Raw genomic sequence first — 27,943 nt, forward strand, 5'->3', positions numbered from 1 at the left:
TCAATTATTGCTCAGTTGAACTCTGGTTTCCCTTATCAAGGCCAAAGCTCTTTCTAGAGAGAGAAGTTCTCCGGTGATGCTTTGTAAGTTTATAATGGCAGTCGGGGGCTGGCTGAAAACCTGCCAATCCTTGCTTTCCTCCACATCAGGTGTTAATGGCGTTTTAAAATAATCGCTGATTCTAATGATCAACAATGGATTTTATCTGTTCCTCTGCCCTATATCTTAGTCCCTTTACCTTCAGTAGAGGCTGCCTGGCACCTTTGGAACCCTATCTATGTGTTGGGAATTGTCTTCCTCATGGGTCCCACCTCCCTCAGGCAGAAAAAAACAACACTTACTTCCCAGCCAGCTTTGCAGGTGTGCACAGGCAGGTGCCCCATCAGTCACTGGGTGTACATGAGACATGCCCTAGAGTGTGAGCAGAGGGCTCTGTGGAATCCATTTTGCTTCCGGGTGTGGGAGCTGTAGACAACACAAGATTTGCCTCCTGAGCAGAGGTGGCAATGTTTGCTAGTGACTCGTGGTGCGACAAAATCCTGGCAGCAGCTCAAAGTGGACACCGGCTCCTTGGTGTCAGGATAACCATCGGTGGTGGTTTCCTCCTCAGGTCAGTGTTAGACATGGTCTGGGGCACTGTTTTTGGAAGCCCCGAGCCTGGCCCTCTATCCATCCATCCATTCCCTGAGTTATACAATATTCTTTTTATAAACTCCTTTGGGGATTGCTCCTGAAAGTTAGTTTCTGTTGTTAGACATTAAGAACATCAACAAATACATTGTTCTTCCAGGAGAATATTCTTTCTACCAGATTTCTGCCAGAACCTTTGCATCCTTCTCTAGGATAATCTATGGAAATACTAAGGAAAATCATGATAATACAGACCACATTTGATTTTTCCTCTGCCTGACTTGGAAATTGAGCACACATTTATTGTGTACCTACCACACGTGACCCCGTGCTGATGCTGGGATGAGATGGGAGGTGGTGGCAGAGAATATAATGCTAAGTAAGTCAAATTCTACAGCTTTCATGGAAAACAAGTCTATACTGAATTATTAAATTCTTCTTTACTCTAGCAATCCCAGTAGTCTTTTAAAATATATAGCTTCAAGCCTCTTGCATACATGCTTTTACTTCTTTTTTTTTTTTTAAAGATTTTATTTATTTATTTGACAGACAGAGATCACAAGTAGGCAGAGAGGCAGGCAGAGAGAGAGGAGGAAGCAGACTCCCCACGGAGCAGAGAGCCCGATGCGGGGCTCGATCCCAGAACCCTGGGATCATGACCTGAGCCGAAGGCAGAGGCTTTAACCCACTGAGCCACCCAGGTGGCCCCATGCTTTTAGTTCTTAAAAGAGGTTTTTAGGGGTGCCTGGGTGGCTCAGTTGGTGTTAAGCATCTACCTTTGGCTCAGGTCATGATCTCAGGGTGCTGGGATCGAGCCCCACATGGGGCGCCCTGCTCAGCAGAGAGCCTGCTCCTCCCCTTCCCTCTCCTGCTCCCCCTGTTTGTGCTCTCACTCTCTTTCTGTGAAATAAAGAAGTAAAATCTTTTATAAAAAGAGATTATTTATTTTTCTTGTGTATTTAAAAAATATTTTCAACAAATGTCCATTAACAGATAAATAAAATATTGTATACGCTTAAAATATTATTAATATTTATATTATTAAATATTATTATTATTTATAATATTTATTAAATATTTACAATATTAAATATTTTGTGTTTATAATATAATATATTATTATGAATATTATTAATAATTAATAATATTATTAAGCCTTAAAAAAGAAGGAAATCCTGACCCATAACCAACATGGGTGAACCTTGAAGACACGATCCTAAATAAAAGAACCAATACGGTATATTCCACTTTTATGAGGTACTCATAGAGATGAACAACAGAATGGTGGTCGCCAGGTATTGGGGAAGAAGGGATGGAAGTTAGTGTTTAATGGGTGCAGAGTTCCTTTTTGGGAAGAAAAAAATTTCTGGAGATAGTCATGACGATTGTGCCACAGCATGAATGTACTTAATGCCACTGAACTGTGCACTTATAAATGGTTAAGATGGGGGTGCCTGGGTGGCTCAGTGGGTTAAAGCCTCTGCCTTTGGCTTGGGTCGTGATCCCAGGGTCCTGGGATTGAGCCCCACATCGGGCTCTCTGCTCAGCGGGGAGCATGCTTCCCCCTCTGTCTCTGCCTGCCTCTCTGCCTACTTGTGATCTCTGTCTGTAAAGTAAATAAATAAATAAATAACGTTTAAGATGGTATATTTTATGTTATGGTATATTTTGTCACCATAGACAAAAACCTTTCTAACCAAAGAGAACACATACTGTGAACAAAGCTAGGAAACAGATTTCCTCATAATCACTAACGCAATTCAACCTGAGAGACAACAGTGATTGGGGGGGAAAGACAAGGGCCTAGGGGTTGTAGAGTAAACTTTTGTTGGGTACCAGCTCTGTAAGTAGCTAACACTGCCTAACCTGGCCAAACCTCAGTTTCCTCATCTATCAAATGGGTAAGATGAGGGAAGGACATTTCATTTCTACAATGCTCTGATTCCCATTCGAACTCAGATTTAGAACCAAGGTCATCCTTGACTTGAAACATTCAACATGTCTACTGACAGATAAACAGATCTTCAGGAAATTATACTTGTCTTCCGGAGAAATGGTTTCTTTCAGTAAGTTCTCACAGAGCAAACGCAAGCACCAACAATGTAGGCTTTTGAGAATGTAGAGTATTTCCTGTACCCATAATCCTTCCCTCCTGGAAACTGTCGGGGATATGGAAATTCAATCCCCATCCAGATTTAGAAATGCAATTCTTCAGTTACCCGATAAAATGGAAACAGGAAAATCATATTATTATATTTTGAATCTCATACTATGAATGTATCTGAAGCCAGACTTCATTTTTTAGAATTCTGTTTAGGCCCCTTATACAATGATATTTATTTATTTACGACTTCCCTAGGCAGATCAACACAGAACTCGTGTTCAGTTGGCAGGTTCTATATTACCAGCTAAGTATAGTCAGGCACACTCAGTAGGCTGGTAGCCAGAGAAAGCTTTCGAGGCCAGTCTGGAGGCAAACAACCTCTGGGAATCAATTGCCTAGAGCTATCTCAATTGTCGAAGTCTGCCTTAAGGAAATATGTATTGTTCTTGAAAATGCCACAATACCAGTAGGAAACACACACTGGAGACTCAAAGAAGCAGGGAACCGCAGACTGAATAAACAGCCCACAAACACCCATTTTCCTGGGAAATACATGTCCAAGACTTAAGAGTTCTGGCGCAGGCTTATCTGTCATCTACCTCTTTGAGATAAGTCAGTCTTGGATGACATTTGCTCTTGCCCCCCCCCCATCCCCACAGGAGGCTGCCAACGAGTATCATAGATCATCCACTAGAGGGTGACAACCACATATGCTTGGGGGAGGATGGCCATTCCACAGACACCATGGTACCTAGGCACATTCCAAAGTCTGGAGTCCTTCCTTGAAGCCTAAGTGGTTGGCACTTTGCTTCTGGAATCTCCCATATGCAGGAGAGAAGGGGATTTATCTCCTTTTCAGACTTCACTAAGAAAAATGTATATATACATACTGTACCTAAAAATGTATATATAATGTATATATAGTTTCGTTTTAAGTAGAAGGAATACCTCCCATCAGTTTAGATGGGGGATGTATCTAACAACTGTGAGGAGAGCTTGTCAGTTATTTGGGATCTTTTACTGATACTGCTCTGGGCCTTTGGGGTGGTTTCAGTACATAGTTCCTAAGGTTACATGACTTTTTCCAACTGTAAAATGTGGGCTCTTTATTATAAACCTTAGATCAAAATTTTTATTGTAAAATAGAGGAATGTGGAAATTTTAATTAGAAGATTTGGGGTCTTTTCAGGTGGTGCCTTTATATATCAACTAAAATGCCTGAGATAAGTTGGTGAGACTGAGTCTCAGTGGGGATGTGGATCTGGAATCTTGGATTACAGACATGAGAAATATTAACTATTTGATGGACATCTTGGCTGCCAACTCAAGCCCACACAGATACCACGGTGGCTTACAAGGAGTCTGGATGGATGCTTACTTATGTCCCAGCTCAGCCACGCTGGGCGGCAGTCACTTAATTAGCTCTTCACAGAGCTCTGGATTTTGTCCTTAACATTCCACAAAAATGTTTTAATTTTAAGAAGAGGTCTCAGGAATCCAGGACTTTTCAGATTATGTACGTTTAAACCTTTTGTGTACTATTTAGACAAGCAATAAACTCAATAGTACTTTTTTTTTTTTCTTTTTTAAGGGACAGGGATTTTTATAGTAGGTGTAAGGCTAAGCTCCTATGTTAACTGCTTCTATAACTCTTCCTGGTGCTCCACTCGGGGCTGGATACGTAGTGAGTACTCCATATTTCTAGGCTACATAACCCATACTTATAAAATTAGAATAATTTTAAATAAGAAAACCCATCATTGAATGATGTGTTCATGATGCTTTTTTCAGTATAAGCATAAAAGCCAAATTTGTCCTTTGGTTTGCTTTATAGGTGATGTTGGTTTGGTGTCTATGTATGTTCGTGCTCCCAGCCTTTGTTAGTATTTTTAGGGGCAGTGTTTATAGCAGACTAAAGCTTTGGAAGCAAGACAGACCTGGGTTCAGTGGGTTTACATTGCTGGGTTTTATAAAGCTTAGAGACAAATATATGTACAGTGCCTGGCAAACAGATAAAATTTTTTTTTGTTTATTAGTTATTTTTTCTAGCTATATTTATAGTAATAATAAGTAAATAGAAAATAAATTAAATAAAAAAAATAAATAAAAGCTAGATCAATTATGCAGAGAGGAAGTGGTAGGTGAACCAGGCTAGTCTGGATTATTTGAGAATCTGCTTACCGCCAATATTTGTTGAGTACCTCCAGTAAGCAGCATTGTTTTAGGCACTTAGAGCCCAACGGAGAACCAAATCTCCTTCCCTTTCAAGAACATTACCTGCTGGCTTCACTGTCTTAGAAAAAGAAGCAGTATACTTAGCAGGTCAATTTTTTTAAAAATAACACTTGGTTGGGGGCTTGTTTCTAACTTTTTGAAAACTTTTTTGTGGTAACAGCTTTATTGAGATATAATTCACATACGATACCATTCACCCATTTGAAGTATATAATTCAATGGTTTTTAGTATACTCAGAGTTGTACAACCACCACCACAGTCCATTCTAGAACATTTTCAGTGCCACAGAGAGAAACCTGTACCCTTTGGCAGTTACTCCTCCCTCTCTCCACTCCCTCCCCCTTTCAAGGCTACCACTAATCTCTGCCTGTCTCTATAGATTTTCCTATTCTGGACATTTTATATAAATGGAATCTTATAACATGGGATCTTTTGCAAATGGCACTTAGCATAATGTTTTCAAGGTTCATCTGTGTTGAAGTGTACATCAGCACTTCATTCCTTGTTATGGCTGAAAACTTAAAAAAATTCTCCTTAATGCATATTAAATACTCATATGTTATGTATCGGGTTTTGGTTTTGTTTTTTGTTTTTTGTTTTTTGTTTTTTGTTTTTTTTTTTTTTTTTTTTTTAAGTCCGTGGGGTCCTGTCTTTCTTCCTCACCACTCATTCTAACCTTTCTGGGGTGGGGTGGGGTGGGGTGGGGCTGTTCTCTCCTCTTCTCATTTGAAGTCAACTACACTCCCACTGCTACTACATACTCCAGCCTTAACTTTAATTTTAACATCGACTGAAATTTGGAGCGTGTGGCACCTACTTTTGCAATGACAGGAAATCTGGTTTCTGTCCTTTATTTCTTTTCAGTCCTTTCATTTTGCATCCGTGTACCCTCCAAATGTGATAGCTCCAGGATTCTTTACAGAACTTTGGAGAATTGGCCTTAGAATGGAAGTTTCACATGGTATCCAAAGATACATGAACCAGCCAAAGGAGAAAGGGGTGGGAATGAGAAAACAGCGAGAACGCCAGGCAGGGAATTTTCTCAAAATTGGGACAGACCGGTTGTTTCTTATTCTTATGCCTGATGGATTGAACATTTCCCACAAGGGCTTGGTACCATCTAGGACCTGAAGATATGCCGCATTTTTCCGAGTAAACTCCAGACTCTATTTTACTCTCACTTCCTTTCTTCTGGGTTTGGCCATGCAAAGCCCACCGATAAGTTATAAATGACTTATCAAGCATTAGCGTTTAGAGAGTAGACGGCTCCATAAATACCTACTTGGCCTCATTAAAAAGCTACAGTGATTAAAGAGAATGATTAGTGTGGTGCCAGAGGGGAAAGAAGAAAATCCAGCATCTGACTCAAACACCGCCAGACCTCTTCTCCGGGCAGACCGTTCGTGTCATGGAAGAGGATCTGGCCTGCAAGCTCCGAAACAGAATGTTCAAGTCGGCATCCGAGGAAACTCCACACTGGGGCCTGTCAGGGAAAGAGTTATGGAAAGTGCACACGTTCTCAGAGACGATTACCCTCTTGCCCTCCACGCCTCCTTCCCAACCTCCCCTTCCACTCCCTGTTGCCCCCCTGGAACTTAAAACATTATTAAAACAGGGGAACCTATAACTGGTATGAAACGACCCTCAAATGACTGCTTAATTACAGCGAAATGAAAGCCGGGGGACTACAAATAACCAGTAACTGTCCCGGCTGTCACTGAAGAGGAGCCTGCACATGAGTCATGAGTCATGAATTAGCCACTAAGTGTTTCGCTTCCAGCCACGGGCCGCCCGCCTCTGCCCTTCCCGGGCTGTCCCCACGTCGCCTCCCACGCCGGTGGTGGTGGGGGGGACGCCGCGCGGCGCTGCGCGTCCGGGGTCGGGCCCAGGCGGCGGGGCTCCTCCTTGGGAGGCGTTTGTTGTGCTTCGCGGGGCGCAGGAACTCGGCGGCCCAGTCCCCCTGCAGCCCCCGGCCGGCCCGGCGGTGGGGGAAGTCTCCCAGGCTGCACAGGAGACAGGCTGACTGAAGGAGCGCAGCCAGCGCGGCTGCAGATAAGTTAATGTACACAGAGAGGATGTAAATTACCACGACCCTCAGCAGCAGGACATTGGCCAGGGCCCTGTCAGGGAGAGGACAAGCGTCGGCGGGCCGGGGGCTCGTTGACATCCACTCCGAGATGGAGCCGCCAGGCGGCCCGGCCAGGGAGGACCTCTTGGAGCCAGGCTTTCCTTGAAAACAGCTGCGTGTCCCTGACACCTCCAAACTAATGCATTTTTAATCAGGGGAATTAGCTCTAGGCGTCCCATATTTTTCCAAACCCCCATCTCTTGCAGCCACGTCCCCATTCCCGCCCTCCTCCACCCCCCCCCCCCCCCGCCCCATTTAGTGACTGGCAGTCCCATTATGTTTCTTTATCGGCCTCGCAGTCTCCCGCTGCTCCCACGCACTCCAGACCAAGCCACCTTTGAAAGCCTCCCGTCCCCACCCCCCATTCTCCCGCCCAGGGCCTCCTCTGCCTGGTCCTCTCCAGAGCAGCGTTCGCCCCCACCCTTCCCTCTGTTTATACAGTGACATCACAGCCCCTGGCTCTTCAAGACTCAGAGAAAACAGAGTTCAAAAAGGCAAACAGGAAAGCCGGCTAGTCGTGGGCACCGGGTGAGATTTGGTCCACCCGAGGCTGGACAGCACAGACGCGCACGTGCGCACGCGCACTGTTGTTGCCGTGCTCCCTAAAATGCACCGTCGCTGGGACGCTGCTTCCCAGGCGTGGGCCCCCTCGCCAGCCTTAGGCGACATCCCACCCCAGCCACTTAGGGGATTTAAGTTTTTTCCAATAGCCTCGTAAGAAAAAGTTAAAAAAAAAAAAAAAAGGAATAATATTAGACTATTATATCCAAATATTGTTTCAACACATGATCAATATAAACAATTATGAAAGAGATATTTTATATTCCTTTAATCACAGTAGGTCTTTGAAATCCATTATTTATTTTTACACTAACAGCACATCTCAGTTCGGGTACTAGTTTTTCCATTGGAAATCCTTGATCTGTACTTAGATTTCATAAAACTTACAGTTGGAAAAGTTGATTCACATATCCAAGTTGTTCCAAACATACTTAAACGTCTTCCAATAACTGAATCCAGTATTGGCTTTTAAATTGAATTTAAATTAATTACAATTAAGTAAAATTGAATTTAAATTAATTACAATTAAATAAAATTGAATTTAAATAAATAAAATTAGAAGCTAAGTCCCTCCATTGCACATTTCAAGCCCTCAATAGCCAATGCAGTCAACAGCAAATATATCGGACAGCAGTCACAGAGTTTCTTAACATAACCAAGTTTTGCTTTTGTTTTTATAAAAGGGGGATCCTACCATCTACCTTCTGTGGGACTGTTGTGAGGATTAAAACTCAAAAGAGCAATGCACATAAAGTTCTCAGCACAGGACCTAGCTTATAGAAACTGCTCAGTAATGAAGGCCACTGCTACGATTATTTCTCTTCCTTCCCCACTTTGGTGATTTCCTCTCCCCATCCTTAAGCCCAGTGTGACATGCTGTCTTTTCCCAGACCTTTCTCTTAGGGAAGAATTGTTAAATGACTTTACATTAACCTGCCAAGAATGAACAGAGTATTCAAATGAGCATGTGCCCTTCTGCCTTTTCTTACCAGACAACTTCTCTACAACACATCTCCAGCTTCATTTATTATCTATATGAAGATCACTCAGAACCCAATAAATAGAACATAGATCTTCAAATCTATGTATCCAACTGCCTACTAAAGGTCTTCACTGAGATCTATCTGTGAAATTTTCCAAACATATTTTAAACTCAAACCACCAAAATGTGAATTGATTATCATCACCCCTAATGTGCCTCTCCTGGGCACCCTCATTGACTCAGTGCCACCATCCACTCATGCCTGCTATCTCAAGCCACAGTCCATCTGTCCATCTTTCTAGGCTCTTTTGTCTCCTTCACTGCTCTCTTTATCCAGATTCATTAGTTATTCACCAAGACCTACCAATTCTACCTCCTAAATACCTCCCCAATCTATATATCTCTCTCAACCTCTATGGCCACTGCCCCAAACTTGGCCACTGTCATTTTTCGCTTGGCTAGTGCAACTGGTCTTTTTGCCTCTACTTTTGCCTGTCTTCAGTCCATTCTCCATGCTTCAAGAGTAATTTTTCTAAGGCACAAATTGATCATGCAACAACTGTGCTTAGACACTTAAAATGACTGTCAATCCTTTAAAATGACCTTCAAGGCCCTTCATGAACTTGTCCTACTCACCACTTCTCCTGTCCTTCACAGTAAACTTCACCCCTCCCTCACCTCCATTCAAGCCACTCTGAACCTCCTTCAGTTCTTCCAACACACTGCATGTTGCCTGATGGAGGAGCTCCAATGTGTTGCCTTGTTGGCTGTGTCTGGTTGCTTCATGTTCGTTTACGTCCTACAAGTCATGTCTCCACTCTGAGAAGGTATTTTGGGTTCACAATCACATATTTCTTAACATTGTGCTGTGTGGCAACTTGACTGTTATCTTTGACTGTGTGTTTCAGAGAGTTCCTCAACTAATTCCCAAGTTAGAAAATGCCATCTCCCTCTCAAAAATCCATACATGACACCTCAAGAAAGCCTTTGGGATGCGAAGCCTTTAGGTTATTAAGAGTGCCCACAGGCTGTTATTTGCTGTGTCTCGTTACATTCCACAATGCCAATTTTTAAAAAATTTCCTTTCTTTGTTTTACTTTGATTGCAGAAATTGGCTAAGATACATTGGCACTAGGACTATCTATTGCTTGTAAAAGTTTTGCTCAAAAAGGGTGTTGATGTCAGAGCTGCGAGAAAGGCTCAGATCTTACCTTGCAGGACTGGGGAGAAGATGGGAATGTTAAAAGTTTGCTTTAAAAATGGTCAAGGTTCGGGTGCCAGGCAGGATCCGTGGTGGAGCATTTCAAAACTTACCCCAGAACCCAGTGAGGTCTGCCAGTGCTCTGGGCAGGCGTTGCTAGCTGGCCCTTCTCCACACCTCTTGCCCTTCCCTTTCCTATTCTCTTCCACCTCCAAGTCAGCACTTGTGCTGACCTTGGAGCCAGATGGACAACATGAGACTGGTAGATCAGGGCAACGACGGCTAGGTATTTTCCCAGAGACCCAAAGAGAGCAGTATTTGTATGTCTGGTTTCTGCCTCTAACACCTCCAGACCTAGGGATGGATTCGCAATGATCTTCTTCCATCAAAGGGCTTGATCCCAGGAAAGGCGAGTAAAGATGAAACTTTAGCTCTTTGTCTGGCTTCAGGATAAAGCTATGTGAAACTGTCAAAGCAAATATCATGTTCCCCTGGAAAGCTGTAAATTCCTCTGGCTTTGGGTCCAGGAGGTTTGTCATGTGGTTCTACGAAAGATGAGTCTGTTGATCACAGGTCGTTAGCTGTAAGGTTCTAGAGCTCAGGCCAAGTCCATGGTGCAAGCCGCTTTATTTAACACCAAGTATCATGCTGAGTTCGAAATGCTGAGTAAATCTTCTTTAATTAGTGCTCAAGATGAAGACAGTGAAATCACCTGGCATTTGCTATGTTATTTTCATACTAATGTGCATTTCATCAGATTAAATAGAGATATGGATACATTTTGTCAAGGGGCCTATAAATTAAAAATTGGAATAATTATAAATAGTGCTGGAATAAAACATGGCTAAAAATCTTCAGAAGGAAATGGAAAAATCACAGAAGATTTATTTGCTAGATGGTTGCTTGCTTGTTTTATTTTTGCCAGATTCTTTATAGATTGAAGTACTATTATCATTAGGTTCATGCTACAAAAATCAGATTAAAAAGTTTAGAAATTTTTGTTAGTGAAAACTCCTTTTCAACTTTTAGTTTGGTAAATAGGAACCATGGATGTTTAATGTTTTTCCAAAGTTCCTTCTTTCATTGTTGTGCTTTGGATAGAAAGAAATAAAAACACTTAATAAAAGCAATTTTGATCACCCATACTTGCAACATTAACTAGATCTTACTAGTCTCTTTGTCCTATATTTATTATTCTGAATTTCTAACAATTATTGTATCACACTGTTTAGTCATATCCCCCCTCATGTTTTTACAAACCTTTTATGAACACTATTGCAAATCACTACAGACTGCATTATTATACAGATTTGCCACACTCACTTGCCCACTCACCTAATATTGGTTATTTAGGTTATTTTAAAATAAGAATTTTCAAAGGATTCCCTTATGGATTAGTTTACATTGGTTTCAAAATACTGACAATTTTTAATGTACATATGGTAATGTTTAATCTTAATGTGTATAGTGTTGGCAAAAATTAAAGAGCCAGAAGTTTTATGTTAAGTTTATGAATATCAGCACAATACAAAAAGCAATGTATCAGTTTCACTGAGCTTCCAGTTTCAGAGAAAAATTATGACCTTTTCAAGTAGAGATTCCTTGTTTCTCTGCGGGAGGAGGCAGATAATGAAGTAATCCCAGGAAGGATGAACTACGGGAACGAGACAGAGCTCACACAGTATAGATGACCATGAAATGTCCCCTGGAGGGGAGATGTTCAAGTCAGGTCCTAGAAGTTGAGAACCCCAGCTCTGCTGGCATACTCAAATAGGGGATAGCAGTAGATCAAACTTTCTGGAACATGATCTGTTAATATGTAAGGAGAATCTTAAATATTTTTATATCTTTTAGGAAAAACAAATATTTGGAAGTCATCAGAAAAGATGAAAAGTTGGGGCGCCTGGATCACTCAGTGGGTTAAGCCTCTGCCTTCAGCTTGGGTCATGATCTCAGGGTCCTGGGATTGAGCCCTGTGTTGGGCTCTCTGCTCGGCAGGGAGGGCTTCCCTCTCTCTCTCTGCCTGCCTCTCTGCCTACTTGTGATCTCTCTCTTTGTGTCAAATAAATAAATAAAATCTTAAAAAAAAAAGATGAAAAGTTAGTGAATCAAATGTTCATAGCATGGCTTATAAGAGGAAGAAAAAAAAAAGGGAACAACTTGTGTGTCTATAAGCTAAAGGATTGGGATGGCCATGCCTACACTTGAAGGTACACATCATTAAATATATGCTTAACGTAATTTAAACCTGGTGAGAGGATGGTTTTAGACCAGAGGAGATATAAACAAACACAATGCATGAGTTGATTTGGGGAGAAAAAAAAGGAAAAAGCAATTTTGTGGACAACTGAGAAAATGTGACTGTGAACTGGATATTAAATGGCATAGGAAAAACATTAATATTCTATTGTGATAATGATGTGATGATTACATGTGAGAATGTCTTTTTTTATATGAGATGCATATTGAAATATTTCATATTTCATGGGTTGAAATCCCATGGTGAATTCAATTTATTTTAAAATATGTTTGCAAAAATGAATATGTACATATGAAAATATATACATATGCCCATATTTAGATAGATAAAGCAAATATGGCAAAGTGTTTATAAATATTGTCTCTAGGTTGAAGATATAAAGGTGTTCTTTATATTTATCTTTTAAGCTTTATATAAATTTGAAAGTTTTCATAACAAAGAAATGTATTATGTGGCATTATCTAGAAAACCAGAAAATATGTCATAATGGTTCAGTGATTAAATCGGTATGATAGATTTATGGATAATTGTTATTTTCTGCTTTATACTTGCATGCATTGTCTACAACAGACATATTTTATTTTTTATTACCAAAAATTACAGCCATAGTATATTGAGCATTTTTTAAGCTCTCTGCTTTGTGTGCGTTATTCTATTTAATTCTTACAACTCCATGGGGCGCCTGGGTGGCTCAGTGGGTTGGGGACTCTGCCTTCAGCTCAGGTCATGATCTCAGGGTCCTGGGATCAAGCCCCGCATGGGGAATCTCTGCTCAGCAGGGAACCTGCTTCTTCCTCTCTCTCTGCCTGCCTCTCTGTCTACTTGTGATCTCTCTCTCTCTCTGTCAAATAAATAAATAAAAATTTAAAAAAAATTTAATTCTTACAACTCCAAGAGGCTGGTGCTGAACAGATTACATTAGTTCCTACTGATATGCAACAACGTCAGGTTGCCTAGGCACAAATAATGCTTTTATAATTCAAAATCAATTTTCAAAATATTTAGTCAAATAAAAGGAAACTGTCTATGTAACTCAAGATTTCACCCCAGAAGCAGATGAATGATACAGACTTAGAAGCTGGAAATCTTGATCCAAGGTCTGACTCTATAGTTTGTTGTCTATGTGGTGGAAAAGACTCCCCCCTCAGAGCTGTGTGGTGGGCACGAATGCCTGTTCCAGCCTCCTCATGGACATGTCACCTCAGTGAGCAGGATTGCCAGTGACTAACTGTCCTGTCCTATAATCCAAACCACTATTGTCATAGCTCTGAGATCCCAATAGTGTATCCCCATATCTAGAAGAATACTGGCTTGGCTTTTTGAATTTTATTTTAGGATTTGATTCCATGGTTATTATAATATCTTTCAGTGACATCTGTTTTGTTTTTCTTTTCTTTTCTTTCTTTCTTTTTAAAAAAATAATTGCAAAGGATAAGAATAGGAAATCCCTCCTCATTTCTTCACAAGCCTGGCTGGGAAATCTGCATTTCTCATTGTTGACGTAGCTAACAACCTAAGAGTAAGTGTTACTGGAGGATGGCCTCCATCAAAGGCTGGTGGACAAGAGAGGACTGGGTATGTCAAGGTACAAGTCTATGAAGAGTGGGCTTTGATATCCCACTTTGCAAATCTGAACACCATATTCCTTATGTTCAGTGTTTTAATCCAGGCTTGGGCAGAACACTAGAAACTACAATGAGTTGTTGTTGGATGGATGAATGGCTGTTTAGGAAATGTTTTCTTTTAGTGTAATGTCCTATCAGTGGCATGAAACAGTCAAGAAACTGCCATCGTTGTGAAAACTTCAGCTCAGTAACTCAGAGGTAAAGAAAATTGGCGCAAAACCATTAATTTTCCGTTTGGACAGAATCTCTGAACTCTGTGGATTCACCCATCATTGTAAAACTCTAAAGATCAAGTTTATTTTGGAAGCTCTGCTGCAACCTCAAGTATCATGTTACCAATAGCACAGCAGAGGTAAAAACAGAGAAGAGCAACACTCTATTTCCGAATACACATCTCTATTGTTTGAAAGCTCACAATGTCTGCTTTACTAAGTCAGCAAGAGGGAAAGATCACAAATTAGGTCTAAGGTTAGAGTTCAAAGTTTTGCTTTTCCTTCCCATTATCCATGGCCCAGCTGAAGATCACCGTTACAATAACTCTTATCTTCAGTGTGAATAAGGAATATGAGCCGAACAATCTTTGAGTAGGATGGACCACCATCAAACCTCTCAACATTCATCGTTTGTTTTTTGTTACTGACCTAAGCAAAGATGTAAACTTATTTGGGGATAAACAAGCAAGAATGCTAGCTGAGATCCCCTGGGGTGGTGCATAAGGAGTCAGGTTGTGTGTGTGTGTGGTGTGGACTAAAATCACATGATTTCATTGTGATACCTCTAAGTTTGTGCAACCAAGAAAACAGCCATCTTCCCTGGCAAAAAACATCCTGGCAAAAAAACAGTTACACAGGGCTACGCACCAGTTACATAGCTACAAAGGGTTCTGGACGGATGCTGTGGTGCTGGAGAGTCCTTTACCAGCGATTGACAACAGCAAATAATAGTCACTGATTAATGGTGGAAACCTTCTGATGAGAGTCTTAAATACTAAAACATTGGAGGAAGGTGGACAATATGGCTCCAATTAATCCTACAAACCATAAGAATCTGACTTTGGTAAAGTTTATTTGGATTGTTCTTTTTGTCTCTTTGTCTTGAGGATTTTAAATTAAATTTAGTTTCTTGACTTGGATTAGTTCAATTTCTTTAGGAAATGTTTTGCTCTATCAATTAGTATATATTATGATGGCTAATTTCATGTTTCACCTTGACTGGACTGAAGAATGCCCAGATAACATGGTGAAACATTATTTCTGGACTTGTCTACAAAGATGTGTTTAGAGAGATTGATATTTGAATCCATATCTGAATAAAGAAGAGTGCCCTCATCAGTGAGGGCAGGCATTACCTAATCAGCTGAGGGCTTGAATAGAACAAAAAGGTAGAGGAACAGCAAATTCTCTCTGCTTGAACTGAGGCATCCATTTTCTCCTGCCCTCAGACGTTGGTGCTCTTGGTTCTTCTGCCTTCGGACTCTATCTGAATTATATCACCAGCTTCTGGTTCTCCAGCTTGTAGAGGGCAGATCACAAATCAGCCTGCATAATCATGTGAGCCATTCCTATAATAATCTCCTCTTAGAACATATATCCTGTTGGTTTTGTTTCTCTGAAGAACCCTGACTAATACATGAAGTAGTAGGTCGAAAACTGAACTATGTGTGGCAAAGACTAGAGAGTCTTGATATAGTCTTCAAGGAATGGGGAGACAAGTCTGGTAGGGCCAAAGAAATAAGAAAGAATAATTAACATGTGGTCAGATGAGTCAGGGAGAGCCATTGAACCATAACTAATAAATCCTATTCATTGACCCATTTCATTTATTCCCTTCCTGAATTCCAAATGGCAACAGGTGATTATGCTAGTGAGGAATGTCCATTCTTATCAGGACATAGTTATGAAGGAGCCATCTAATCCTCCCAAAGGGATTTGGATTGGCAGTTTTTCTTTTTCTGTATTTTTAATTGTTCCATTCTACAGACTTCAAGGTAGCTGTGGAATGTGGCTTTCCTTTTCAGAAAATCCAATGCCAGCATTGTTCCCTCAGGCCAGCAATTCCCAGGCTTTGATATTTTAGTTTAGTGGTGACCATTATGTTTGTTTTCATCATGAGAAAATCCAAGTCATTTTAGGCACAGGTTCAAGGTTACACAATGAGGGCATGGACCCCATCCCTGAACTCACTAGCAAACTTGAACCATAATTAATGAGCAGTAGTTGAGCATGGATATGAGATAGAGCAAAAGTCACACCTTTATTGTACAGATAACTTGCCAAATAGACTTCAACCTTTTGACAATGACCTCAATTCCTCATTCCTCAACCTGAATTACATGCAACTTATTTTTGTTTTCTTTTTTAAAGTTTTAACCTACATGATCATGGGCACCAGGATTGCCAGAATTGCCCATATTCTCCATGGCTAAATCCACAGGTCTTCTCTGTCTGCATTTTACTTGAATTATCTGAACAGTTGACACAGTTGATCAATCCCTCCTCCTTGAAACACTTTCTTTACTTGATCATTTTGGAACACCACATTTTCTCCATTTTCCTGTTACGTCCTGGTTGTTCCTTTCCATTGTCCTCTGCTGGTTCCTCTTCATCTTTCCAACACCCTAACATCTGGAGGGCAAACCAAGCTCATGATCACTCCTCCACACCTTTTGTGATCCTGCTCTCCCACTCAAGAAATGCAACCCTTTCCTTCCAGTTGCTCACACTAAAAACTTGGAGTCATCATTGACTCCTCTTTCCTCTCACATTCTGCATCCTGTTAGTCAGGAAATTCTGCTGGGTCTGTCTTTGAAATGTATCCAGAATGTGAACCTTTCACCGCCTCCATTACTCCCCCCCGCCCACTTTAGCCATAACTCCTTCCTGGAAGCTACCAGTAGCTTTCTCCCTGCTCCTTCCTTTGTACCTCTACAGTCTACCCAGAACATGGCAGAGTGAGCCTTTAAAATATATCATCTCATGTCACCTCTTTGCTCAAAATTCTCCAGCAGCTCCCATCTCATTGAGAGTAAAAAAATAAAGAAAAAACTGTCCTTACAATGACTACAAGGCTTTCCATGACCTGGCACCTAAAACTTTTCTGATTTCATCTCCTTCTCCTCTTCCAGGCCTAACACCTCTCCAGCCACATGCCTCCTTTCTGTTTCTCTGACATTCCAGGAATTCTCCTGACTTGGGAATTTTATACTAACTATTCCCCATTTGCAACATTCTCCCTCCACAGAGCCACATGGCTCACTCCCACACGGCCCTCAGCTCTTTGCTCAAATATCACCTAATCAGAGAAAGTTTCCCCAACCAACTTAAAATTGTAACCATATCCCTTATCCCAGCACTCTCTTCCCTTTTCCTGTTTAATTTTTTCCCGTAGCGTGTATCACCATTCAATATACTATTTATTTTACTTGTTTACTGAAGTTCTCCCTCTCATCCACAAAATGTAGGCTCCGTGTATAAAGGGATTTTGTGTGTGTGTGTGTGTGTTTTCTTTACTGCTTTATATCTGTGCCGAGAATAATATTTGGTACATAATGGGTCAGAAAAATATTAATAAATATTTTGAACAAGTGGTCATATTTTGCTCTAAGCCATGTGTTGAAGCAAATCTCAAGTAAAGCTCATACACAAGACTCTGAGGAAATTGTCTCCATGACCACTTATCTGTTTACACCACCCCAAAGAACAAGACGCTGTATGGTTTTGCTTTATTTTGTTTCAATTCCCTTATACATCGTGTCCTTGTATAAATGGATAAGCCTATTCCCGTATCAGGGAACAGCTGACCCTTTCCGTTTACTTTGCTCTGTTCTCCCTCCTTCATATGGTTTCTTCTCCATAGTGTAGTCTGTTCTTTCGAAAGAGGAAAACTCCTTACTAAAATGTGAATAAATATTGAAGTAAGCCTACACATCAGAGATAACGATAAAGCAGTGAGACTAAAGCAGAATATTTCTGTTGTAAAAAAGAAACTGTTTGAAAAACGAGAAGCCATTTTTTTTTCCCCATTCTTGACCTTGAGCAAACTGGGCTGTTTGGTTGTGTTATTATCACCTAATCTGAGCCGATCAAAAAGGGAAGAATGAAATGTTGTGAATTACAGGAGGAATGGAGTGGGGTTTACACCTGGATTCAAAGTGTCAGATGGGCATGTCAGTTGCTAAATTAGGATCATGAAATGCTTCAAATCGCAACATTTAAATATCTGTATGCTCTGCTATCAGGAAACCTTCTCGATATATATATCCTTCTCGATATATATATATATATCCTTCTCGATATATATATATATATCCTTCTCGATATTATATCCTTTTCACTCTGCATGCCAAATGTCAGAGGCAGCAAAAGAGACAGGACAAATCTGCAATGTCTACACTGAATGCATTCTCATGGGCTGGTTTCTCCGGGTTGCAGACACACTCCAGTCTCTGTTATAGTTGCTGCACAGGGTCACAGACAGGACCTTGATATAGCTTAGTTCACTGACCATGATTTCTGTAACTTGCAGTTTCTGTCTAGTTGACTCATCCATTCTCTCAATCTTTGAATCACCTAAACCTCCCTTACTAGTTTCACCTGCATTTTATCTCCTAGCCCAAGACTTCCCTGTTTATTCCTTTAGCCCACAGAGGAAACAGGAGCCAGTTAACATCACTACCTATTGCCCCAACCACCACGCTCTTGCTCCAGATTCTGTTTCAGACAATCCCAGCATCTCCAGTCTTTCTTCAAAGTTAGGTCTCCCGAAAGCTTTGTCCTTCTCACTCTTTTCAATACCTGTGGACCTAAAACTGCTCCTAGGCGCAGACAATGTACACTAAGGCCCCAAACAGTTTTGCCCTACACTTAATTTTCATAGACCCTTCTCTAACCTTCCTGTCTTATCTAAGGAGGAAGGGCAGATAGCTAAGAAACAGCTGGCAAAGTCACAGCCCAGGGACACAGGCCCATTAAAAAACACTGAGGTGTAGTAATAAGATTATAGAATGTTTCCCATCCCCCACACCTGTCCCCACCACTACCACCCAGCAGGGCTTCCATATAATAGCCGTGGCCTCTAGCTGCAAGAGTTGCAAGACACAGGCTTTGTCTAAGATGAAGTACTTAGGAAGGCCCAAAGCTGGCAAGGGAGATAAAGCAAAGACGTAAGAGAAATTGGAAGTCTCTGGAACCTGCAGCTACAACAAATATTCCATACAGCCCAACTCCTAGCTAGACTAACATAATACCTCACACTAAAGGCCGACTACTACCTGACATATTGTGTGAGGCTTTCAACCAAAAAAGTACAAAGCAAAATAAGCAAACAAAATACACAGCCTAAAGAAGGAGAGCAAGCATCAGAACCAGATTTAGATATGACATGGTTGCTAGAATTATTAGTTTTAAAATAATTCTGTTTACTATGTTAAGGGCTCTAATGGAAAAAAAAAATTAGTCAACAGGCCAAACAAGTGGGTAATGTAAACAAAGAGATGAGAACTGTAAGAAAGAAAGGCTGTACGTCAAAACCACTGTAATAGAAGTAAAGAATGTGTGTGCAATGGACCCATCAGGAGACTGGACACGAAGGAGGAAAGAGTCAGTGAGCTTTCAGATATGTCAACAGAAACTTCCCAAACTGAGATGCATAGAGGAAAAACAAATGGAAATGAAATAAAACAGAACATCCAAGAACTGTGGGACAATTACAAAAGATGAAACATATGCATTGTTGGAATATCTGAAGGAGAAGAAAAGGAGAATGGAGTAGAGAAAATATTTGAAGGGATAATGGCCAAGAACAGATACCAAACTACAGACCAAGGACGCTCAGAGAATACAAAGCTGGATAAATATTTAAAGGTATACACCGTGGCATATCATTCAAATTTCAGAGAATCAGTGAGCAAGGGAAAATCCTTAAAGAAGCCAGAAAAAGGGTACCTAGGTGACTCAGTCAGGTAAGTGTCTGACTCTTGATTTCCCCTCAGGTCATGATTTCAGGGTTGTGAGACTGAACCCCATGTTGGGTTCTGCACTAGGAGTGGAGTCTGCTTGAGATTCTCTCTTTCCCTCTCCTTCTGCCCCTCCCCAGCCCTGGCTTGTGCAGGCTTATTCTCCCCACCACTCCTGTCTCAAAGAAAAAAAAAAAAAAAAGAAGAAGAAGAAGAAGACACTAGAAAAACAAAACATCTTATCTATAGGGAAACAAGGATACAAATTACATTGGGCATCTTATCAAAAACCATGCAAGCAACAAGAGAGTGGAGTGAAATCTCCAAAATGTTGGAAGAAAAAAAAATCCATCAAGCAAGGTTCTACATCCCTCAAAACTGTCATTGAAAAGTGAAGGAGGGGCGCCTGGGTGGCTCAGTGGGTTAAGCCCCTGCCTTTGGCTCAGGTCATGATCCCAGGGTCCTGGGATCGAGTCCCGCATCGGGCTCTCTGCTTGGCAGGGAGCCTGCTTCCCTCTCTCTCTCTCTGCCTGCCTGCCTCTCTGTCTACTTGTGATCTCTCTCTGTCAAATAAATAAATCTTTAAAAAAAAAAATAAAGAAAAGTGAAGGAGATTGTGTGAATGAAAAAAAGCCACAGACTGGGGAAAATATTTGTAAACCACCCATCAGATAAAGGACTCGTAGCCAAACTGTGCAAAGCACTCTTAAAACTCAATGATAAAAAAACAAACAACCCAAGTAAGAAATAGGCCAAAACTTCTCTTTTACCAACCCAAAACCATAAAGGCAGCTGCCTTCATAATTGAGGAGTACGACATGTGCCTAGAGAACTTCCACACCAACAGGAGTGTGCAAAGATATCACTGTTATTCCCAGCAACATGCTCTGTGAGAAGATAGTGGGCCATGTCACACATCTGGTGAAGGGGATTCAGAGAGGCCTGGAGAGAGGGATCTCCAGCAAGCAGCAGGAGGTGGAGAGAGAAAGGAGAGAGAATGATGTTCCTCATGTCTCAGCCCTGCACCAGGAGATCATGGAAGTAGATCCTGACACTAAGGACATGTTGAAACTCTTGGACTTTGGCGGTGTGTCCAGTCTACAGGTCACTCAGCCTACAGTTGGGATGAATTTCAAAACACCACGTGGAACTGTTTGAATCTTTCTGCTGGACTGTAATATCTCCAATAAACCTTGGACAACAGCAACAACAAAGCATGGCCCCAAACCTGAACAGATACCTCACCAAAGATGATATACAGATGGAAAGGAAGCATATGAAAAGATCCTCAACGTATATCTTTAGAGAATTGCAAATTAAAACAACAACGAGACCCTACTACACACCTGTTTGAATGAAGAAAATCCAAATACTGACAAGGATGTGGAACAGCAGGGATTCTCATTCATTGCTGGTGAGGATGCAAAATAGCACAACCACTTTGGAAGACAATGTGGCAGTTTCTTACAAAGCTAAACCTAGTCTACCAGATGACCCAGCAATTGTGCTCCCTGATATTTACCCAAAGGAGTTGAAAACTCATGTCCACAGAGAAATGTTCACAGAGATGCTTATTCCGACTTGTCCCAAAAGTCCTTCAATAGGTAAATGGACAAATCATAGCGCATCCAGATAATGGAATATGTATTCAGTGATAAAAAGGAATGAGCTATCAAGCCATGAAAAGATAGGGAGGAACCTTAATTGCTCATTATCAAGTGAAAGAAACCAATCTGAAATAGCTACATTTTGTGGGATTCCGACTACATGACATTCTAAAAAAGGTAAAATTGCAGAGACAATCAAAAGATCAGTGGTTACCAGGGGTTTGAAAAGATGAGAAGGGGTAAAGAGAGAACGATGAGTAAATGGAACACTGGCCTATTTTAGGACAATGAAACTGTTACGTATGATGTCGTAATGGTGGATATGTGTCCTTATACATTTGTTGAAACTTCCAAATTTCTACAATACGAAGGGTAACCATTAATCTAAACTATGGATTTTATTTAATAAAAAGATATCAACACTGGTTCATCAATGGTAATAAATGTACCACACTGATGCCAGATGTTAATAATATGGGAAAACGGGGTGTGGGTGAGAAGTAAGGTATATGAGAATTCTGTACTTTCCACTCAATTTTTCTGTAAACTCACAACTGCTCTAGAAAACAAAGTTTGTTAATTAAAAAAAAAAAAAGTGAAGGAGATGAGAGACCTTGTTGGACAAACAAAACCTCCAGTCTGGAGGCTTCTGAAACTGATATAGCCTATTGGGTTTTGGGGAGGCTTGGCTGATGGTAGAAATTTAGCATACCTAGAGGTGAAGTGAGTGTGAAAAAGTAATTATGGGGCCTTCTTAAGAAACGTAAGATGTGGGCACCTGGGTGGCTCAGTGGGGCTCAGGTCATGATCTCAGGGTACTGGGATCGAGTTCCGCATCGGGCTCTCTGCTCAGTGGGGAACCTGCTTCTGCCTTTCTCTCTGCCAGCCTCTCTGCCTACTTGTGATCTCTGTCAAATAAATAAATAAAATCTTAAAAAAAAAAAAAAGAAATGTAAGATGTGCATTTCATCACTATAGAGTGGAGACTCGCATTTGTTGGTATGTGACTGGTTGCGTGCTAGGTGCTTAACATGTCATATGATTCCCTTCCTCCCTCTCTCCCTCTCTTCCTTCCTTTAAAGAAGTTACAATGTCCTTAAAGAGTTTACTCTCTAGTAGAGACTGACAGTTCCCAGAGAGTCCAGTTTTGTAAGGTCCTGTGCCTGCGGTAAGGAGATTATAAACTATGGTTGCCACACGTAGGACGGTGCATAGCCAGCTTTGGGGGCACAGGCAAAGCTCCTATGGGAGGTGACATCTACATTGACCTGAAGAAAGAGTGGCGATTAGGTAAAGGGGAGGGGGCGGTGAGGGAAGCAGATTCCAGCAAGAGAAGACAACGTCTGTGAAGGCCCAGAGATGAATGAAAGTCAACAGAGTTCAGTATAGAGAGAATTTACGGTGCCAGAACTGTGGAGACCAAATAGGACTCCAGAGTATTAAGAAAGGACTGGATCTTGACCAGCTGGGGTAAGAAATATCCTGAGGGCAGTGAGATGCTCTGTAAGGAAGGGAGTGAACCAAAAGGATTTGCTCTTCCCAAAGGTCTCTCTGGATGGAGGGTGGAAAATGGGCCAACCTTAGGGACAGTAGACTCTTGGAATGCTCTAGGCTGGAATGGTGGCTCCTAAACTAGAGATTGGAGATACAGATAGTGAGCTTCAAAAGAGCCGGAATCAAGAACTGAAGCTTGCTGGTTTCTGTGCTTGGAGAGTGGTGATGAGGGGGAAAGAAATTCGAGAGACTTCTAAGTTTTCTGGTGACACATGATGGCATCTTTAGTTGAGTAGAAAACAGATCTGTGAGGTTAGAGGGAAGGAAAGATGATGTTTTGCATTTGGAACATTTGGTTCGAAGAGCCTGTGAGACATGGGATAGAGTATACAGTTGTGAAACTTAGAAAAGAAATTCGGGCCAGCGAGAACAGACCTGGAAGTTGCTGGCATGAGTAGTGTTTAAGTGGGAGATTTACTTGTACAACAATCATTAAGGCAGATATTTCTCTCCCTGTTTTCAGAAGAGGGAGCCAAAATTTGGAAAGCATAAATAACTTGCTCAAAATCAGTTAGGGAGTGGTGGAGCCAGGATTTTTAACTTGTACATTTCCACTGCACAGCACTGTTTCTGGGTCACTGCACTGTTTCCCAGTAATCTGATTGTATTGCTCCTATGGAATCCCCTCACACCCCCATCTGAAAATTCTGGAAAACACTCCTACTTGGGACAGGAACTCACCTGGAGAAATGTCACTGTTCACAGCTCAAAAGTTCCTTTTTGGAGGCTAAGGAGAAACACATCAGCTTCTCTATGAGAGTTTCCTTTCATCTGGGACAGAACGATGCCAATGATACTTGGTCTATGAAAGCAGCCCTGAATGTCCTACCAAGCCAGACCTATAGTGGGCGAGCAGCCTTGCCCTTATGTTAACTATCTGCCTTCATGTGCACTAACCTAACCATTGAACATAACAGATAAGTGGTGGTGGAAACAGAAACCCCATTTCCCTTGCTGGTACAAGGCTGGCTCCAGGATTGCTGGCTCCAGAGTTGGCTACCCATCCCTGTCTCCTGGGACCCCCCACTAATGTCCCCTGTCTTCTCCTTGTGGGGATTCCCACATTTCCCTCAACCTGACCCGTAAACTCCACCTCCTCTCTTCATCCAGATAGCACCAGAGTTGAAGTCTCTTCTTGTTTTCTGTTCAGAGGGAAGCTGGATGTTCTTTGGGATGACCTCATCTCTCTTGGCATCCCCCTTCCCACCCCCATCTCCCAGGCACTGTCATTTTCATTTGCATGGCCTCTGGGGCCTTCAGCTATGGAGGGACCTGCTTCAGAGCTGACACCAAGGCTCGAGCTCTAACCTCTCACACTTTCTCATATAACATCTCATCTGCTGGTGGAATACATTTGTTTGTGATTACAGGCTGCTTACAATACCGTTGTACAGGGCCTTATGTTATGGCTCAGTGCCATGAGAAAACACATTAGTAATTTTTTATGACCCTAGAGCAACCACGCAGGATTTCCCTAAAACAGAAAACATGAAGGGATTTTATGGTCTTGCACTGTTAGACATCCCTTATGGCTAATGCGGGTATATTAGAACTAGCAGAACATGGGATTTTCCAGACATTTTGGGTTGCGAGGTTTCTGACTCTAATTAGTGAACACCCCTTGTTTATCTGCTCTGGGGGACATAAAACACACAAGGAAATTACAAACAAAAGGCATCAAGGTTTTGAACGTTTCTCTTGACGTATTAAGTTACTCCTGGGCTTCAATGAGCTGCTCTTCGTAAGCCACTTCTGAAAGTAACTGTGAAATGATAAAAATTGGAAACGACTGGTGAATTCTCAGGATTCTCCCTGTCCCTCTTTGAAAAATAGCATACAGTGTGGACTTCCCATTTGATGGGGACACAATCTGGCTGTCATCTGGGGTGGCTCTCACACACACACACACACACACACACAGGCACACACCATCCAATAAAAATATCTAAAAAGAGAATAGTGGACTTTCATTTGGCCTTAAGAATAAATACATATATTATTTTGATTAAAAAAACATTCTATTTTTGGCACTGTTAACGGTGTTCAATGTCTACTTGATAAAGTAGCAGGAGAGAACGCGAGAGCTTCTAGCCTCTCAGAGGAACTACATTGGAACATTTTAATTACTTTTTTGTGGAGGACAAACTCACTCTGAATTTGGCAGCTCTGAGAGGCTCCTCCACCCAACAGGGAGTGTGTTCCCAAGTGCCCAGGGAGTGAAGGTAAGTCAGCCAAGAGTGTGAGAAAACAACAGACACCAGGGAGGCAGTGAACAAACCCTATCTAATAAAAGGACTTCAATTAGAAATATAGGGAAAAAAAGTATTGTTGCCTTTTTAATATAGTGTTAGTAGTTGGCATGATGGCATCAACTCTTTAAATTCCACAAGAATGTGTGACAGCCACCTTTCCCAACTGCCTATCAGCCTTCGAATACATACACCCATGGAGCGGCAAGGGGTGAGAACCTGGCTGAACATTTCTTTTTCCCTTTTTTTTTTTTTTTTTTTGGTAAGGATTGATTTATTTATTTTGTGGGGGAGGGGAAGAGGGAGAGGGAGAGAGAGTCTTTTTTTTTTATCTCAAGATATTTTATTTCTTCTGGATATATATACAGAAGTAGGACTGCTGAACCATAAAAGTTGCATTTCTTTTAACTTTTCTGAGGAATTAAAAATTTTTTTTTAATAAACATATAATGTATTTTTATCCCCAGGGGTACAGGTCTGTGAATCGCCAGGTTTACACACTTCACAGCACTCACCATAGCACATACCCTCCCCAATGTCCATAACCCCACCCCCCCCTCCCAAACCCCCTCCCCCCAGCAACCCTCAGTTTGTTTTGTGAGATTAAGAGTCACAGGAGAGAGAGTCTTAAACAGACTCTGCATGGAGCATGGAACCAATGCGGGGCTTGATCCCGTGACCCTGAATCACCAACCTGAGCCGAAAAATAAGAGTTGTTTGAGTAACCAACTGTGCCACCCAGGCGCCCCCTGGCTGAGCATTGGGAAAAACATGGTAGACAAAACAGTAATGGAGTACAATGGTATATGGGTTTCACATCGATGGTGCTATGGTTATAGAAACAAATTTCCAAGGCTCAAACATATTTAACCTCCCTTAAAAAAAAAAAAAAAAAAAATATATATATATATATATATATATATATACACACACACATATATATTTATATTTATATTTATATTTATATTTATATTTGTGAGATACCGTGGGAGAAATGCTATAGTGGCGTCTCACCTCTAACAGGATGGAAAAGACGGGTTTGCCCTTAACCCCCTCACCTGTTGCTTTCCCTGGGGTTGTGTTATCACCTGCTTCTCACGGCTCCCAGGTAACACAGAGGGGCTCACTGTCAGGGCACAATGGCACTGATAAGAGACACTGAATGTGCCCTTAAAGTAATAAGATTGATTTGTGTATTGCCTTTTTAATATCTGGACTCACCTATGTTGTCATTTCTACACATTGTTATACTGGAGGCTATGTTCTCAATATTAATCTGTAAATATTGAAAGGTAATTTTTAATTTAACAATGTAATCTGAATGGTATAATGAAAAACCTGATTTTTTTTAAAAGGTAGGCGAACATATTTGTACATAAACAAATAACAAAGTAATAAGAAACATGTAATTCTAAGTCACATTTGCATATGTTCTAAAGATATGGTTTTAACTATTTTACAAAATAACTTTTAATGATATAAGTGATGTTTATGGAAATTTCTAATAATGTTTTTGTTCTGATCTAAGACTTCATATACCAAGTTTTAGTTCAAGAGAAACATTTTATAACTGAATTATAATCCCCAAAGAATAGGAATTTAACCTGAAAACTGTAAAAACTCCTTAGTTACAGCATCTCAGATAGGAACCTATAAAAATTTGATGGCTGGGGCGCCTGGGTGGCTCAGTGGGTTAAAGCCTCTGCCTTCGGCTCAGGTCATGATCCCAGGGTCCTGGGATTGAGCCCCGCATCGGGCTCTCTGCTCGGCGGGGAGCCTGCTTCCTCCTCCCTCTCTCTCTGCCTGCCTCTCTGCCTACTTGTGATCTCTATCTGTCAAATAAAATAAATAGAATCTTAAAAAAAAAAAATTTGATGGCTGTGTATGAATTAGAGTTGTGTGTACTGTCTCGTTATCTCAAACAGCCCCACTGCTTCTTAGCTTCTCTTAAGAGTAGGGTAATTGCTCAGAAAAACCGAGCACAGCAAAATACTCAAGAACTGAAAGGTATTTTTATTTAACCAACCAAATATTGGAAAGGAGCTCCAGCCCAGGCAGCCCCTCCAGGACCTCACAGGAGGAGTTTGCCACCATCAGAAGGAACTGGGATTATCTAGGAGCTAACCCCAAAGGCTAGGATTTAGGCCATCCATTCACTTGCATGTCTTTTCTTTTTCCTTGGAGAAAAATCGTTTCTCTTTTCATTCGCTGGACAGGTGATGGAAGTGGAGAGCTAACCCTCAAGGGCACACCCAGAGACTCACTAATCAATCCCATTAGGAAGGAGAGAGCCCTGTACATTTAGGATACATTGAGGGTAGTTAATGGCAGACACAGATACAATGTGTGGCAACTTGATATAGACTGTGTTGTAATGAATAAAATGTGTCCAGGGCTTATCGGACCCAAGGATGCCTTTGAGAAGCATGCCATGAAGTTATGACTGGAAGCACGTTTCAATCACATTTGGCTCCTTGTGGCTCAGTTTTAGATCATACAATCTGGGGAGGGCCTCCACTGATGGGCATACCATCCTAAGTTCAGTGACAGTTTATAAGATGAGGAAGAGAGAAACTCCACTCACAAAAATGACCTAGGATTCACAGGATTTTCGATCGCTTCGCAAACGCACTTTCACTGGTTGGCTTTTGCTCCCCAGTCCAGGTTTGGCTATTCTTAGACCTGGAATTAAATCACTGAAGTTCAGTCTTCTCATGTTTCCCTCCTCCCCGGGAGAGTAGCTTTAGAGTGGTCATAAGAAAATCAACTCATCCCTAATCAGTTGGCCCAAAGAGACCCAGAATGCTCCTCCCTCTTCCTTTTACAGTCCTTCCAATAAAACTTCTCTACTTT

At 41.3% G+C, this 27,943-nt stretch overlaps 1 pseudogene; it reads left to right on the forward strand.

Annotated features, from left to right (window-relative positions):
• Positions 1-20,396: 20,396 nt before the first annotated feature.
• LOC125081746 (40S ribosomal protein S17-like) lies at positions 20,397-20,883 on the forward strand (annotated as a pseudogene).
• The last annotated feature ends 7,060 nt before the right edge of the window (positions 20,884-27,943 follow it).

Source organism: Lutra lutra, chromosome 12 (genome assembly GCF_902655055.1).
Source record: "Lutra lutra chromosome 12, mLutLut1.2, whole genome shotgun sequence".
NCBI classification, from domain to species: domain Eukaryota; kingdom Metazoa; phylum Chordata; class Mammalia; order Carnivora; family Mustelidae; genus Lutra; species Lutra lutra.